The following is a 15,967-nucleotide window of genomic DNA, read 5'->3' as shown; positions in this document are numbered from 1 at the left end:
TTACCTCATAATTTCGACTTTCTATCCCCTTTCTGTAGTGTGGAAGTGGGCTTCTATAGTTGTGTGAACGCATCACTCCAGCCAATCCAAACACGGGGTTTGTTATCAATCAGATGTAGAGACCACTTACTTACTGTCAAAAAGAAAAACAGCAAGCGCGTAGAAAACACCTTCGAGCGCGAGCAGAGATTAACCTCGTGAGCAACGAAGTTCATGTTCCGCGAGCGAGCAAATATCTTGGGCGAGACGGACTTTTGCTCGCGAATGTTTGATTTGCCCTCTCGAATTTTGACAGTGATTTGCCACCATATAGAACTACAGTTTTAATATATAACCTCACACACCTCAATTCAGAGACTCAGAAGCTCTAACATGGCCATTTTGTAACTGCTTTTACGTTTGGTGATGGAAACCCTTGTTATATTTCTGATGTGTTTTATATCCAGGGCTTGTTTGCGTGACTTTTTATTAAAGAAAAACATTTAAATTCACCATTTGGATAAAGGCATAGCTTTGAGGCCAGTCCTCTGAGGCCTGCAGGGAATTTTAGTGTTTGCAAAAGAATTTGAAACCATGAGAAATCATGACAGTAATATGTGCGACATGCAGGGTTCATTTAGCACTAGAGCAGAACGATGTTTTAATTAAAATTGCAAGCCATGTAGGTTTTGTTTCATTTTATTGAGATGTCAGTGTTTGTCATATCTGCCTACATGCTTGTCTACATACAAGGTGAATGGAATTTTGTTTCTTGTGTTCACAGTATTGAAAATAGAAAAACAAAACTAAATAGAGTTAGGATTTTTGTACAATGCTCCATCTAATCTGGAATATCATGGAATCGTGAGTTGGTACTGAAAACAGACCCACAAGGGATCAAACTGAAATGCAAAATGTTTATTAGGAGCAGGTTTTCAGGTCCAAACTAAATTGAAACTTAGGTAAGCACGCTAGTTTACAGAAGCCTCCCAGCTGTTGTCCAGAAAAACAAGAAAAATAGAAATAATCATTATTAGCTTTGACTCATTCAAACAACCATTAAAAGTCTGAACTGGGCAATGCATCAACTTTTATTGGGTATTTTGTGGAGGTTTATTATTATTATATTGCTTCTTTGATCAGATCAAACATGTAAACTTTTAACGGCAATGTTAGTCTTAAAATTTGAGCTATAATGCCAAAAATATACACACGGACTATAAAGCCTGTTAACTAACTACAAGACACACACGCAGCATTCTAGAAATATAATAGCATGTATGAAAGTATGAAAAAAGTATGTTGTGCATTACATATTTTCCTTTGTGTGTCTGTATGTGTGCGTGTCATCTCGTGTGCAGTTCTACAGTTCGGTCATATAAAATGTTGCTTAGCTAAAAATAAATACAGTGTTCGGAGAGGAGTGAAACCCATTGTGCGCTGTGAGTCACGACCAGGAGTGGTAGTGGTGGTGACGATACCCTTACAAGGTGATCATGTTGTTGTTACAAGGCCTGGACAAGTAAAAATTATCAAAGGTTCGCCAACTAATATCAGGTGATGTTGTTTGACTGCCTGGGGGAAAGTTGCCTCAACTGACTTCTCAATTTACCCCAGGTTTTTCATTAGACTCATAAAGAAATGTCAAGCTCTGTGACTAAAACCCTGCACTCCGGAGCTTGTCCTCAAGTTTTTAAAGGTCTCATTTTATAACTTAATGGGAAAATACCACTTGAACAAGATAATCATTTATTATTATTCCTGTTCTTGTAGACTAACCAATCCATTTTTTTAATCTCTAAAATGTAGGCTTTTTGTAGATTCATGCACAAAACATTTTCCATCTCTTAATATCCTTTTTGCCAATTCTTGCATGCGTGCAAGGATTTTCATGTCTGTTCTGTTCTTTATGCGTATACTACATATACAATATAACACACACTATGATCCTGGCCCCTTCAGAATGCTCAGAGATTTAATACTTTTAAACACTGTTCATCATCTGTTCATCCCCATAATAAGTTATTAGCTATCAGGATTAGAAGCTGATGTATATACATCTAAATAAAGAGTGACTTTTCATGGATGTGTTAATGTTGGACACTATCCAGGTGGGTTAATTTAGATTCTGTTGTGTTCAAAAATGAAGAAACGGCGGACGGACAGAGGTCATCGCTTATCAAAAGGTTAAAATTGAATGTATTTAATAAAGGAGATGGCGTTGCGGTAAAAAGAACATCTCAGCTGAGGAGCCGCTGGTCTCAGCAACCAACAGGCCCCAGGTCAGTCCTTTGACCATCCCTAGTGCCCGTCTGTCGCCTCCACCAGTGAACTCGAGAACAATGGTTCCTACAGGTATTTATAACAATGCTTAAAGGTGTGAAAGTTAGTGTCCACACCTCTGGGAGTGGTCTTCTGGTGAGTTCAATGTAACTCGGATTTCGAATGATCCTTAGTCAATATCAGTTGTTGTTCAAGTATTACATGCATGCATTCCAGTTGATTACATTACATCAAATACAATCATAACTACATTGGTATTATTCTATTACAGTTGCAGAATTACAGTGGTTTTACAATATTGTCATTACTTTATTGATTACACAGTTTCAGAATCATGGCTGTATTCTGGTGTACACTATATGCATTTTTATTAATTTTATGAACCGGATCGTCAATTTGTTTCTAATATCCTACAATTCCAATTAGCATTTTCTTTGCGAATAACTTTTGTACTCCAAAAACATTGATTTGAAACATTCACCAGGACAAATTAAGTTTTGCACATTTTTAAATACTTTAAAATCTCCCTAATCCGTCACGTGTGTGCGTGACTGCATGTGAGCTGCGAGTCAGTAGGTCTGTCCACGGGACGTCCTGATGACTGTATGAAATAGGTTGCCCTTTGGTTGGTGGACTGTTGTTTTGAAGCCTTAAGTTTGGCAATGGGAGTTCTTTGGTACCAAGGTATGAGGGTGTGGCTACACAACGATACTTTCTAAGATGATCAAATCATTGCTGAGTTTATGGTTTTATTTGAAATAAATAGTATCTTACATCTCTTCAAATAAAAAGATTTTACATTCAAACAAACTACACAAAGGAAGGACAAATCAAACTTGTATCAAACTGTTTGCTCTGTTTCATCGTTGACCAAGTCCTTGTGCTTTTTACATTACATTACATTAGATGTCATTTAGCTGAGACTTTTGTCCAAAGCGACTTACAATAAGTGCATTCAACCATAGGGTACAAACTCAGAAGAACAAGAAACAAGAAAGTGCATTTTCCTCAAATAAGACAATTTACAATTTGCTATAGATGAGTAGCCCTATAAGTGCAATTTAAGTGCTACAATTTATTAGTCTTTTAGTCGAGGTGGAGTCTAAAGAGGTGTGTCTTTACTTTGCGGCGGAAGATGGGAAGGCTCTCTTCGCTCCTGTTTTGAGAGGGCTCGTTCCACCATTTCGGAGCAAGGACAACAAAGATTTGTGATCTAGTCGAGTGTTTCGCCCTCAGTGCAGAGCGGAGAGTGCGGGTCGGTATGTAGGGTTTGACCATGTCCTGGATGTAAACTGGACTCAATCCATTCACAGCATGGTACGTGAGCACCAATGTTTTGAACTGGATGCGGGCAGCCACCGGTAGCCAGTGAAGAGAGCGGAGGAGTGGAGTAGTGTGGGAGAATTTCAGACGGTTGAAGACCAGTCGAGCTGCTGCATTCTGAATGAGCTGCAGAGGTCGAATGGCAATAGCAGGGAGACCTGCAGGAGCGAGTTGCAGTAGTCCAGGCGTGAGATGATAGGAGCCTGAATCAGTACCTGAGCAGCCTTCTGAGTGAGAAGAGGACGTATTCTCCTGATGTTGTAGAGCGTGTATCTACAGGATCGTGTGGTCGCAGTAATATTGGGAGTCAGGGAGAGTTGGCTGTCGAGTGTGATGCCGAGGTTCCTAGCAGTTAAAGTGGGCGTTAGCAAGGAGTTGCCAAAGTTGACCGTCGGGTCCTGGTTCGGAGAGTCTTTTCCCGGAAAGAGAAGTAGTTCAGTCTTGTCGGGGTTGATTTTTGGATGGTGGGCTGACATCCACTGAGAGATATCAGTCAGACAGGCAGAGATCAACGCCGCCACCTGAGTGTCCGAGGGAGGGAAGGAGAGAATTAGTTGGGTGTCATCGGCATAGCTGTGGTAGGAGAAGCCATGCGAGCGAATGACAGCTCCGAGAGAGTTGGTGTAGAGCGAGTAGAGAAGGGGACCCAGGACGGAACCCTGAGAAACTCCAGTAGTAAGAGGACAAGGTTCCAAAACATATCCTCGCCAGGTTACCTGGTAGGTGTGGCCGTCGAGGTAGGACGAGAGAAGGGAGAGAGCAGAGCCTGAGACACCAAGTTCCCGAAGGGAGGAAATAAGGATCTTTGTGGTTGACGGTGTCAAATGCAGCAGAGAGGTCCAGAAAGATGAGGACAGAGGAGAGAGAGGCGGCTCTAGCAGTGTGGAGTTGCTCTGAGACAGCAAGGAGAGCAGCCTCTGTGGAATGGCCTGCCTTGAAGCCTGACTGGTGGGGTCAAGGAGGTTAATACGGTGGAGATAGGAGGAGAGTTGGTTAAAGATCGCACATTCAAGAGTTTTGGACAAAAAGGGAAGAAGAGAGATCGTTCTGTGGTTGTGTTCTTCAGAAGGGTTGAGGGTAGGTTTCTTTAGGAGAGGGTTAACTCTTGCCTCCTTCTGAGAATTGGGAAAACAGCCAGATTACAGAGCATTGTTGATGAGACAGGTGAGGAAAGGAAGAAGACAGGTGCGATAGATTGTAAAAGATGTGATGAAATGGGGTCAAGAAAGCAGGTGGTCGGATGGGCAGAGGTTACTAGGATAAGAATTTGGTTAGGAGACAGGGGGGTGAAAGAGGAGAGTGAAGGCGATAGAGGTGAAGTCAGTGGGATGCAAGAAGTAGGAGGTTGGTGTATATTATTTTGATGAAGCAACAACAAAAGCATCACAATAAAAGACGTGCAAGTGATACAAATCAGGGGAAGTAGACAAGAAGCACAGCAAACTAAGGAAATTATATTAATAATTTTATAGAAAGTCCATGTAGCTTATAGAAGAAAAAATACACACAAGATATTTTTGCGAGAATTGCTTGCAAATTCCTTATTCACATGACTGATGCAAAAAAAGACAACTGCAGAGTCTGTACCCAGTGAGCACAAGACGTAATTTCAATCTTGAAATCTGGTTGAAATCTGGTTGAAATAAGGTCTGAATGTCAAAGACCTCATTTTAATGTCTTTTCAACCAGCTGAAAAGTGGATGAAAAATCAACGTGCCAAAAAACGTCCATTTGTTGATAAATGTGTCATGTTGTAACGTAAGGTTGCAAGAGAGACAATATTAACATTAAGATTTCAAAATAATTAATGAACTGGTCGGCAAAATTTGGTCTACGCGAAGACGTGATTTCAACATATTTAATATTTCACAGAAAATGTCCTAAATATAAAACTACGGGCTGTGTGTTGTTAATGAGAGGCTTTTAAGAAATAATAATGCGGGCAGTTTCAAACATTACTTGTAAACACGTAACTCCGCTCACATCTGTAACGCGCATGCACGAGTAGAGCTTCGACAGCTTTTACCCGCTCCAATACTCTGTTAGTACGTGAGTGTCTGAATGAAGCGCACCTGGAACTATAAGCATTTGTTTTATATGTCGTGTTTCCTCCCATTTGAAGGTTTTTTTCCATTTTGGGGGTTTTGGGACTAGATGTTGCATGTTTACAGATTGTAATGCTGAACAAAATAAAATGATTTGAATTGAATAAACACGTTGACCAGAGGAATCTGCAATTGAGGGGTGTTCTGTGCACTGTTGAGTATTAAAACATAATCATGCACTCTCACACTAGAATGAAATTACACTTGAACTCTAAATGCATAGTAATAATGGGTGAAGGCCGCTTAAAAGTTGGATTGCACAAATAGCATGTATTTCCTATTTCAGAATGCAGCAGCTCGACTGGTCTTTAACCTTCCGAAATTCTCCCACACTACTCCGTTGTCGTGGCGCAGGGGTTAGAGAAGGTGTGCTGGGAAGCACAAGGTTGGTGGTTCGATTCCAGGCTGCCCCATGTTCCATGCCGAAGTGTCCCTGAGCAAGACACCTAACCCCTAATTGCTCCCGGGCAAAAATGTGAAAAAGCCATGGGTTTAAAGTGTAATGTAAGTCGCTTTGGATAAAAGCGTCTGCTATATGACCTGTAATGTAATGTAATGTACTCCACTCCTCCGCTCTCACTCTCTTCACTGGCTACCAGTGGCTGCCCGCATCCAGTTCAAAACGTTCGTGCTCACCTACCATGCTGTGAATGGATCGGGTCCAGCTTACATCCAGGACATGGTCAAACCCTACATCCCGACCCGCACTCTCCGCTCTGCATCTGCAAAACTGCTCGTCCCTCCCTCACTGAGAGCAAAACACTCAACCAGATCACGACTCTTTGCTGTCCTTGCTCCGAAATGGTGGAACGAGCTCTCTCAAAACAGGAGCGAAGAGAGCCTTCCCATCTTCCGCCGCAAAGTAAAGACACACCTCTTCAGACTCTACCTCAACTAAAGACTAACAAATTGTAGCAGTTAAATTGTACTTATAATGGCTTTTATCCATAGCAAATTGTAAATTGTCTTAATTGAGGAAATTGCACTTTCTTGTTTCTTGTTCTTCTGAGTTTGTACCCTATGGTTGAATGTACTTATTGTAAGTCGCTTTGGATAAAAGCGTCACCTAAATGACATGTAATGTAATGTAATATCAAGTCACAACACCAGCACACAAACATGTTGCTAAAGAAAACAAAAGCGGCACGCACTATCTGTGTCAAATGCAGTTCAACAGGAAACACCTGTCCCCATATTAAGAATAATATGTCCATACATGGAACTGCACCCAACACTCATATGCAAAAGGCGTGATGATCCAAGAGCCTAGAGGAATGGACATCTCTGCTCCAATGGGGCTCTCCGAGGATTCTAAGCAGGAGCCACCTCAATCTTAATAACCAATTAAAAATGCTCTTAGAGACTATATAATTTGAGCTCATTTTGTATTAAGCGCCTTCTTTCATGTTGTTGTTAAACTGCCTGAAATAGGTCCGTGCACATTAAACTGCAGGACAGAATACTCTCGTTGCAAATAAACTTTGTCATATTGCTTTGATTTAAGTGTCCAGTCTAGTCCTTGTTTTGCTCGTTCTTCTCACACTGCGGACACTGATCAAAACAACGCATTGTAGTTTAAAAAGGTGAGCAGTCCCTATTGCGATGAATCTGCATATTTGTGATATATAGGCATTTAAATTCTGAACAGTGAAAGTGGGTGTGAGTATGGAGCGCTGCAAGCATAGTCAATTGTAATGATTGCAAAAATGTTTGCAATCATTACATTGTAAATTGCAAGTGAATTGTGACAAGATTGTTCTGACCGTGTAAAAAAAACAACATTCCGACGGGACCGAATTTGTAAATTATCATATGTTGTAATACGCCATTCTCAGGTTAACGTATTGGTGATTACAAAATTGCGGCCCAATTTATGCATGATCGTATGTTGGAAAAGAGACCTCCCGGATAGGTTGACGTGTGCACAGTTTTTTTTTCTAATTGAGGATACACTTTTCTCTCTGTGTGTCCTGACTTTTTGAGCTTGCTTTTCTGATTTGCCAAAATACACATATGCCTGCCTCTAAAAGGTTTGATTTAGATTTAAATGACGTGCCTTTCTCCTCTCTGACGTGCATACTTCACAGGCTGACAATATATTTTATTGACGTGCCTGCAGCGTAAACAGGCCATACATTTCCGAGTATCTTTACTTCCTCAAATTTGAGACACTTTATTGCAAATGTACTTCGGTATGCATTGTGATTATGTACACTATTGCTCCCTTAAGCTGTGATGGGACAGCAGAGACAAACTGAGCGTAAAGTTGCAATGAATGCTCATCTCTGGCTTTAATTTTTCATCAGTTTTATCACTCAGTGTGCACACATCAGTCATAATGCACATACAACCAGACATGGGGGCAGGTTATGTTCTGTCTGTGTGTGTCTGTGCATGGTCTGGGTCTCCCCGTGTTTATACTCTACTAGGCTGGGGGCCACAGTTTTAATTGTTTTTAATTAGTCAAATTACTCTTAATCTTGTTGCACGGATCAAGGTTTTTGGTCGGATGTTTGTTGACACTGATCCCCGCACGAGTTTTGAGTAAAAAAAAAAACTGGGTGCGACGTGGCTGCAGAGCATCGCAATTTCTAACAAAGAAGAAAACTGTAGTCTAGAAAGAAAATTAATTCGATAAAGTTAGCAAGATATTCACAGATTCAGACTTGACGGTTCAACAGCACGTCAGCGAAACGTTGTTAAAACACAAACGACACCTCACTGTAACCGTAGTGATGTTGACGACCAACTACAACCGTTATTAACAACAATTCAATTAACAACAACAATCACCAAAACAGACCGCTCAGCGAGCTGGACGAATCATTTTGGTCTGAATGTGCAGCCGCTTTCGAGGCAAGTGTATAGGGACCGTTTCCCAATTAAAATGCGTAAAAAGAATATTGCAGAAATATTCAATACCGCCACTGTTGTGAACAGTAGCATCAAACATTTCATATGTCCATGCGCGTGTTCTTGTTGTACTACACCTTGTACTTTGTTTTAAAAATGCTTCTGAGTATTTTTTATGAATATTATTCAATATTTTTGCCAAATAACGTTCAATAACTCCACTGTTATTGACCCTATAACCACCGAATTCATAGCATATGTCTATGGTCGTGTACCCATTGTACTACACCTTTTACTTTGTATAGAAATTGCTTCAGACTATTTTTAATGAATATCATTCAACATTTATTGCAAATAACGTTCAATAACTCCACTGTTATGGACTGTAAAACCACCAAAATCATGTCATATGTCAATGGGCTTTTACCGATTGTACTACACCTTTTACTTTGAATAGAAATTGCTTCTGACTATTTTGTATGAATATTTTTCAATATATATGGCAAATAACGTTCAATAACTCCACTGTTATGGACCCTAGAATCACCAAAAGCATAGCATATGTCAATTGACTTTTACCCATTGTACTACACCTCGTACTTTGTTTTAAAATGGCTTCTGACTATTTTTTATGAATATTATTCAGTATTTATGGCAGATAACACTGTTATGGACTCTAGAAACACCAAAATCATAGCATATGTCCATGGGATTGTTCCTGTTGTATTACACCATTTACTTTGATAAAGTTTTCTTTGGCATCATTTTAATTAACTTAGTTCTAATGCAATGTAGTGCGATTACATTTTCAAAGTCTGCTAGTATTATTGGTTTGGTCAAAATAGTGCTATTGTAAACCCATGTTTTGTACTTTGTGTTTGTCTTGACCAATAAAATATTAAAAGATATATTAAGATAAGAGCCTTTGTAACTTGGTCACTGATTTAATTCAAAGGAAGAATACATAACAATATAAACATATATTTATGCTTGAACAACATTTTGATGATTTTTTACAGGTCTTTACAATACGTCTTATGGATCAAAAAGAGTTAAGCTGTGAACAAATGTTGCACATACTTTACAGAACCACTTTTCATGTTTTTGTGCTTTACTTTTTTTCTTAAAACTTGAGCTTGATGTCTGCCTTTTTATTGAATAGACTGGGTGTTACACAACAAACAATACCAATGGGTGGTTTTGCTGGGTATTTCGACTGCGGTCATTCTAAGGCACTGCATGTGAAACCATCTTGAGCAAGTTTCACATTGAATCTACATGGGGATGAATACATTAAATGTATTAAGAAAATGGCAACTTAAGGAAACCTGTAATGCATAAAGGTTTACAATATTTGAATACTTTAATGGTATTCCTTTAATCTCGATCCAGGTTATTTATAGATTGTCCACAACTCAGATTATATGTTTATGTCTTGAAACATTTTCTCACCCAAACAACATGTACAGCAGTTTTGGGAAGGTCCTCTTTTCCACAGAAGGAGCAGAGCTCATCCTTTGAAACTTGAGTTAAATAATGTACTTGAGTTGAAGTACATTAGTGTCAAGTTTGTTTGAATAAAAAAAAAAAGTTAAATGTTTTGAACAAAACCAGATTCTTTCAGAATTTCTTCAGCCATGTCTCTTCTGATCTTTTGGAGAGAATGTTTTGTTGAATGGATGTAAAATGTCTGTGGAATTTTTGGAAATTCCAACACCATCATCCTGGCCATCTGTACAAATGGAAAAACAATAGATCTTGTATGAATTCATATGCTAAAACAGCATTTTGTTTAACCTATCAGGAAGATAACACGTCGTCGTGGCGCAGGGGTTAGAGAAGGTGTGCTGGGAAGCAAAAGGTTGGGCAAAATGTGAAAAAGCCATGGGTTTAAAGTGTAATGTAAGTCGCTTTGGATAAAAGCGTCTGCTAAATGACCTGTAATGTAATGTAACACGTTGCATTAAATAACCTGCATGACGGAGACCTGGTGTTATCTTTCTGGCAGGTATGATTTATCTTGCCAGGCTGCCACTTGATGTTGACCCAGTCCTCCTTTCCAAGTTGATTCTGGCGCATCTTGAAATACTGTCTTCATAATGAAAGGAAAATAATTTTGGTTTACATTTACAAGATGTGTTTAAACATCTATTTCCCATAATCTAACTAATATTACCCAAATCTTTTGCCAGTCTTTCTGGAGTCTTCAACTTCATTTTACCCTTGCAGAGGATCAACCACAAATATGCGGTTTGAAAGGGCATGCAGATACTGTAAAAAGTAATATATTGTTAAAGCATGCAATATTTAATATTAGCAACAAAAAGAAGAATGACAAAGTGATACATTTACTTTATGTGAAACCCTTGAATGAAATTCACGGTTGACAAATTGATAGCAACATTGTAAGTATATTTATTGTACAACAGATAATCACAAATGAGAGTAAATAAAGAAACAAAACATTTAAAATAGGCATTTATTAACTTTTTACTTGAAAGTACTGAATGAGATTTGTTGAAAGTGAGTTCCACAATATTGGGCAGTACTCAATCGAGAAGACACAAATCGTTAGATTAGCAGTAGGGACTACCAAGGGAATCCTGTTGGAGGAACCAAGTGCTTTGTCTGGACAAAAATTGTATTATTATTTTCATTAAGATACGGTGTCGACCATGAAGAGAGAGAGAAAAATAAAAGAAGTGTTTAAATGAATCCATATATCAAAGCATGTACAAACTGCAGCAGTATTAGATACAAATATCAGGATATAAATCTGTCACTAATATCTAGCTTTTATTTAATATTAATGAAGATTTTGTTGTATTTACTTGATTATAGGTTGTTATAAATACATATTTAAAGTAATTGTAAGATCAACAACCTTAAAATGCACAAACCATGAGCCATACATAAATGCTTTAATGGTATAGAGTGCCACATGAGTGGCTGCATACTCACCACAAACTTCCAGTACACATTTCTTATGTTGACAAATCCAATGGCTGCATCATAGTCTTCAAATGTGACCTGACCAATTGCGTAAAATAGAAATATAACATACCATACATTGTGTATTTTCCTTCAATAAAAACAGGATTATTCATGAGGTATAGTCGGACAGAAGAATCCTTAGATTTGAGGATGGCTCTAATGAAACATTCAGTTACCTTTTGAAGGAATTGTTACAAAAATATCATACAGAAATGTTTGGTAATGTGTAAAGTTAAAGTTAAGTTATATATACTTCACACTTTGGGTTTGTCTGACATCACACTGCAGACCATCTGGTCAGGCTGACAATCTACTTAAATATCTGTTTAGCAATAGAACTTATGGCATTTTAAGATATTTTAAAAGGCTTAAAGCTTTAACAGATAAATTCATTGGATATAGATTATGGGGTGCAACAATTTTATTTAAAAACTTGCCTCGCCTACGATGAGTTCATCTGGCCTCAAACTTTGAAATTCACTGTAACGCAGAGTGAAATTCAGCTTCTGTTCAGCATGTCTTATAACAGCCACAACCACCTCAGTTGGTTTGCATGTCCAAAGGGCGTCAACCTATAGGCATATGAACAATTGTCAGGAAACCTTTTCCATTGGAAATTTGTCAATACTCAGGTGGTAATTATATTGTCCTGGTAAAGAAAGCTGACATTGAACGAGCCACCTTCATTTTGTATTGATGGCTATTTACTGACATTATTAAAATAGTTGTGATTTCGTAAGTACTTTATAGAAGATGGACTTAAGCAAAATAAATAAACATTTGATCTGTTAACTGCATACATAATATTTCGGGAATCAGAAAAAAGTACCTCTGTTGCAGGAAAGAACCCTTTACTTGTGAGGTCATTACTCCTGCTCTTCTCATCTGTTCTTGTCAGAAGATTTCTGCCAGTGTTCAGAGTTGATTTTGCTTTTTTCGAACTGGAACAGTTGTTGGAGCAGTGTAGTACTTGGACCTAGCAGTGTGGGGCCTTGTGCTGTTTTTCTTTTCCCAACCCTCCTGAGATTGAGTGATATCTTTTGGTGTCATGAGTTTAAGGAGCAACTGGTCAGAGAAGTTATGACACATGATGTGTTCTCTGTATCTCCCCTGTAGAGAGCCATACATCTTTCTGACAAAGACCCCTAATCTCAGTCTTGTCTGCTTTTTCAGAATGGAGTGTTTGACGATACCAAACTATCTCTCTACGTGGCAGTTTGTGTCCCTTGTTTTACTTGAATCAATGGTGTCTTCTTTCGGTGTCATATGCATACCGTTTCAAGCTCCCCAACAACAGACCACTACAAAGGGGAAAAATGATGAGGTAGCTCTCAAAAAGGACATCAACAATGTCTGGGCAGAAGTATGGATTGGCGGGCAGAAGTATGGATTGGCCTCCTCGTGTGGGGTCTCGGCATCTTCTTTTTCAAGCTCTCCCTGCACCTCCTCTTTCACTTTCTTGAATTCGTAAGTGAAGGGAGATTTGTCAACAATTGTGTTGGCATTTCTCCTTTCTTCATCATCTTCCTCCTGAGCCAGGGGGCTGCCTTGTAACATTTCTGTCTCTTCCATGTCGGGAATCTTGCATTTCTTTATTAAGTCCTGTAAGGTGTTCAAATGAATCATGACAACATTGGTCTTGTGCTTACCCATTAAGACAGCACACAGTGAGCGGAAGATGTTGAGTGCTGTGGTCATCGAGGTAGTGTTTTGCAACCTGGCAAATCCAAATGTGGCAAAGTCCTTTAAACCTTTGTCTGATGTTTTTCTCCCAATTAACTGAGTGACAGCTTTGAGCATGTGTGCAGAGCAGATGTGAAGCACTGTATAAATTTGTATTTCCTTCCATGTCTTCACTTTTGAACAAGTAGCAAAAGCCCTGTCCAACTAGCTGACAATGCTCTCCTTGTTAAATGACAGGAGAACACTTTGAAGTAGTGCCCAGCTGTAGTCTATTTCAACCTGGTGTACTCTTAGTTTTGTGTACTGGGACAATTTTCGGATGAACTGCATCAGCCAGAATGTGATTGGTGGTATGCAGTGCTCATTTGTTAGCATTTCACAGACTGGGGCGGGAGGTGCATTCCGACCACCTCCAGGAAGAGTGAGAGCATAGTAAAGCAGTCTTTTAGACTGCACGGGAATTTTGGAAGCTACATTACCTGTAGCATCTAGGTCAGTGGTTCTTAACCTTGTTGGAGGTACTGACCCCCACCAGTTTCATATGCGCATTCACCGAACCCTTCTTAATTGGAAAAATACAATTCAAAACATAGGTATATATTTTACTGGTGCACAAAATGAACCGTGCATCAACATCAGTGTTCGAAGAACAAAACCATTAAAACAATTTTTAATACTTCTGCCAGTTTTGGAGGCAAGGTTTTTGTTGCCAACGCATGCCTGTGCAGAATACAATGAGTAACAATGATGTGTGGTGCATCGGCTTTCACTAGTGCACCAAAACCAGACTTTCTTCCCAGCATGACTGGAGCTTTGTCCGAACAGACTGCAGAAACCATATCCCACGAAAGATTGTTGTCTTTGAAGAAGTCATCCACAAGTTTCTTCACATCGGCTGCCTTAGTTGTTGTCGTAAGAGGCTTACAAAATAAAAAATCTTCCTTTATCACGTTGTCTTTCACATAGCGCACAAATACAGCAAGCTGGCTTAGATTGGAAACGTCTGTGGTCTCGTCCAGTTGAAGGCTGAATTTTGCCGGGCTTGAAATCAGATCTGCAACTACTTGAGCCAAGATGTCTTTGCTCATGTCCTCTATTCTGTCGCTAATGGTGTCATTTGAAAGAGGAATTTGGGATAACTGAACTTCAGCCGCTTTTCCCAGCATGATATTCGCCATCTTCAACACAGATGGTTTTATGAGTGTTTCACCAATGGTGTGTGGTTTGCCCTGCTTTGCGATCAGGTAAGCAACTTCGTACGATGCTGTGAGGATCGGTTTGTTGATTGGTACAAAGCCGAGAACAGGCAGAGTAGCCTTTTCATTGAATCTGGCTCTCTTCACCTTGAATTCAGCGAGCGTTGTGTTCTTGTATTGTCCATCTCCATGCAGCTTAAGGAAGTGTTCTCTTAGTTTTGCCGGTGCTAGACTAGAATTGCTCAACTTGGCATTGCAAATCATGCAGTTAGGACGCTGACTCCCATCACGTTCCGTTATACATGTGAATCCATATTGTACATATTCGTCTGACCACTTTCTTCGTTTGCTCGACATAGTTAGTATGAAGGGATTAAAATATTAAGAAAGAAATCACGCGACGTACCATCACGACAGTCACAATTTGACTACTGAGCGCGCCAAATTCCCTGCAGCACAGATAGGCCAAGCGATATTGCGTGATCACCTGCAGCCAATGATGGCCAAGCGGGGCGTGTAATCACGAATCATATGAGTCGGGTGTGTGTCTTGACCTCCGCCGAACCCCTGAGACAGACTCACCGAACCCTGGGGTTCGATCGAACCCAGGTTAAGAATAAGGTATAAGGTCAATGGGGTCTTCTGTCTCAAGTGCTGCACAACTATGCTTATTCCTGTTTCAGTATACATTTGTACACCAAAAGGGTCAACTTGAAAGTGCTGTATGTATCCAGGCATCTTGTGAGTTCCAACATCACATTCCTTCATGATATTTTGTGTGCGGTACATCTCCATAAAAACATCATCATGTATTCTTTTCCCCTTTCTAACCTCTAAACGTATCAGTTTAAGAACATTCTTGTTGAGACTTTGGGTTATGTTTCCGTAAATCAACTCCACAACGGGAGTTTTTTTCAGTTTACTATAGAAGAGTGGACCCACTCCTTACGAAGAGCTCTGGCCACTCTTCCTTTTCTCATGTTTGCTGTTGGTCTGAATTTCTTTTCACTCTTTGCATGTGCCATTTTTCCTCTTAGAACAGATATTTTACAAAGGCTCTCTCCCACTGGCTCTTTTTTCATTTTGAACAAGTATTTTGCACTACAAGACGGAAATGTACAAACTGCAGTGATGTTCAGATATGGACTATTTATTTTACGGCTGTGAGGAGATTTTATATGCTGGCTCTTAAAGGCAAGGTTACAACAAGGATTCTTCTTTTGGAAACAGTTGTACAGCACATTGGTCCATGGTCGCCTTAGTTTTGTTGAACCGTTTCGTGGAACAATCGTTTGCCATTTCTTTCTATTCACTGTAATGATGAACCTCTTTGATACAACTGGCAACTTTCTCCATTGTTTTTTTCCCATTTCTTTCCACGTTTAGGTTGGGCTCCTCTGTGCTGCGCCATATTTTTGGTTTTGTGTTTGTCAATTGTGTTCTCGTCTTGTTGCTCTACTTGAGCTTCACACTGCAGCGACATATTTTGGTCATCTTCTGCTTCATTCTCATCTGTGACCTCATCTGATCCTCTCTGAATATTGTGAAGGG

Source organism: Gasterosteus aculeatus, chromosome Y (assembly GCF_964276395.1).
Source record: "Gasterosteus aculeatus chromosome Y, fGasAcu3.hap1.1, whole genome shotgun sequence".
Taxonomy (NCBI): Eukaryota; Metazoa; Chordata; class Actinopteri; order Perciformes; family Gasterosteidae; genus Gasterosteus; species Gasterosteus aculeatus.
The sequence above is the reverse complement of the archived record's forward strand: the minus strand, read 5'-3'. Positions refer to the sequence as shown.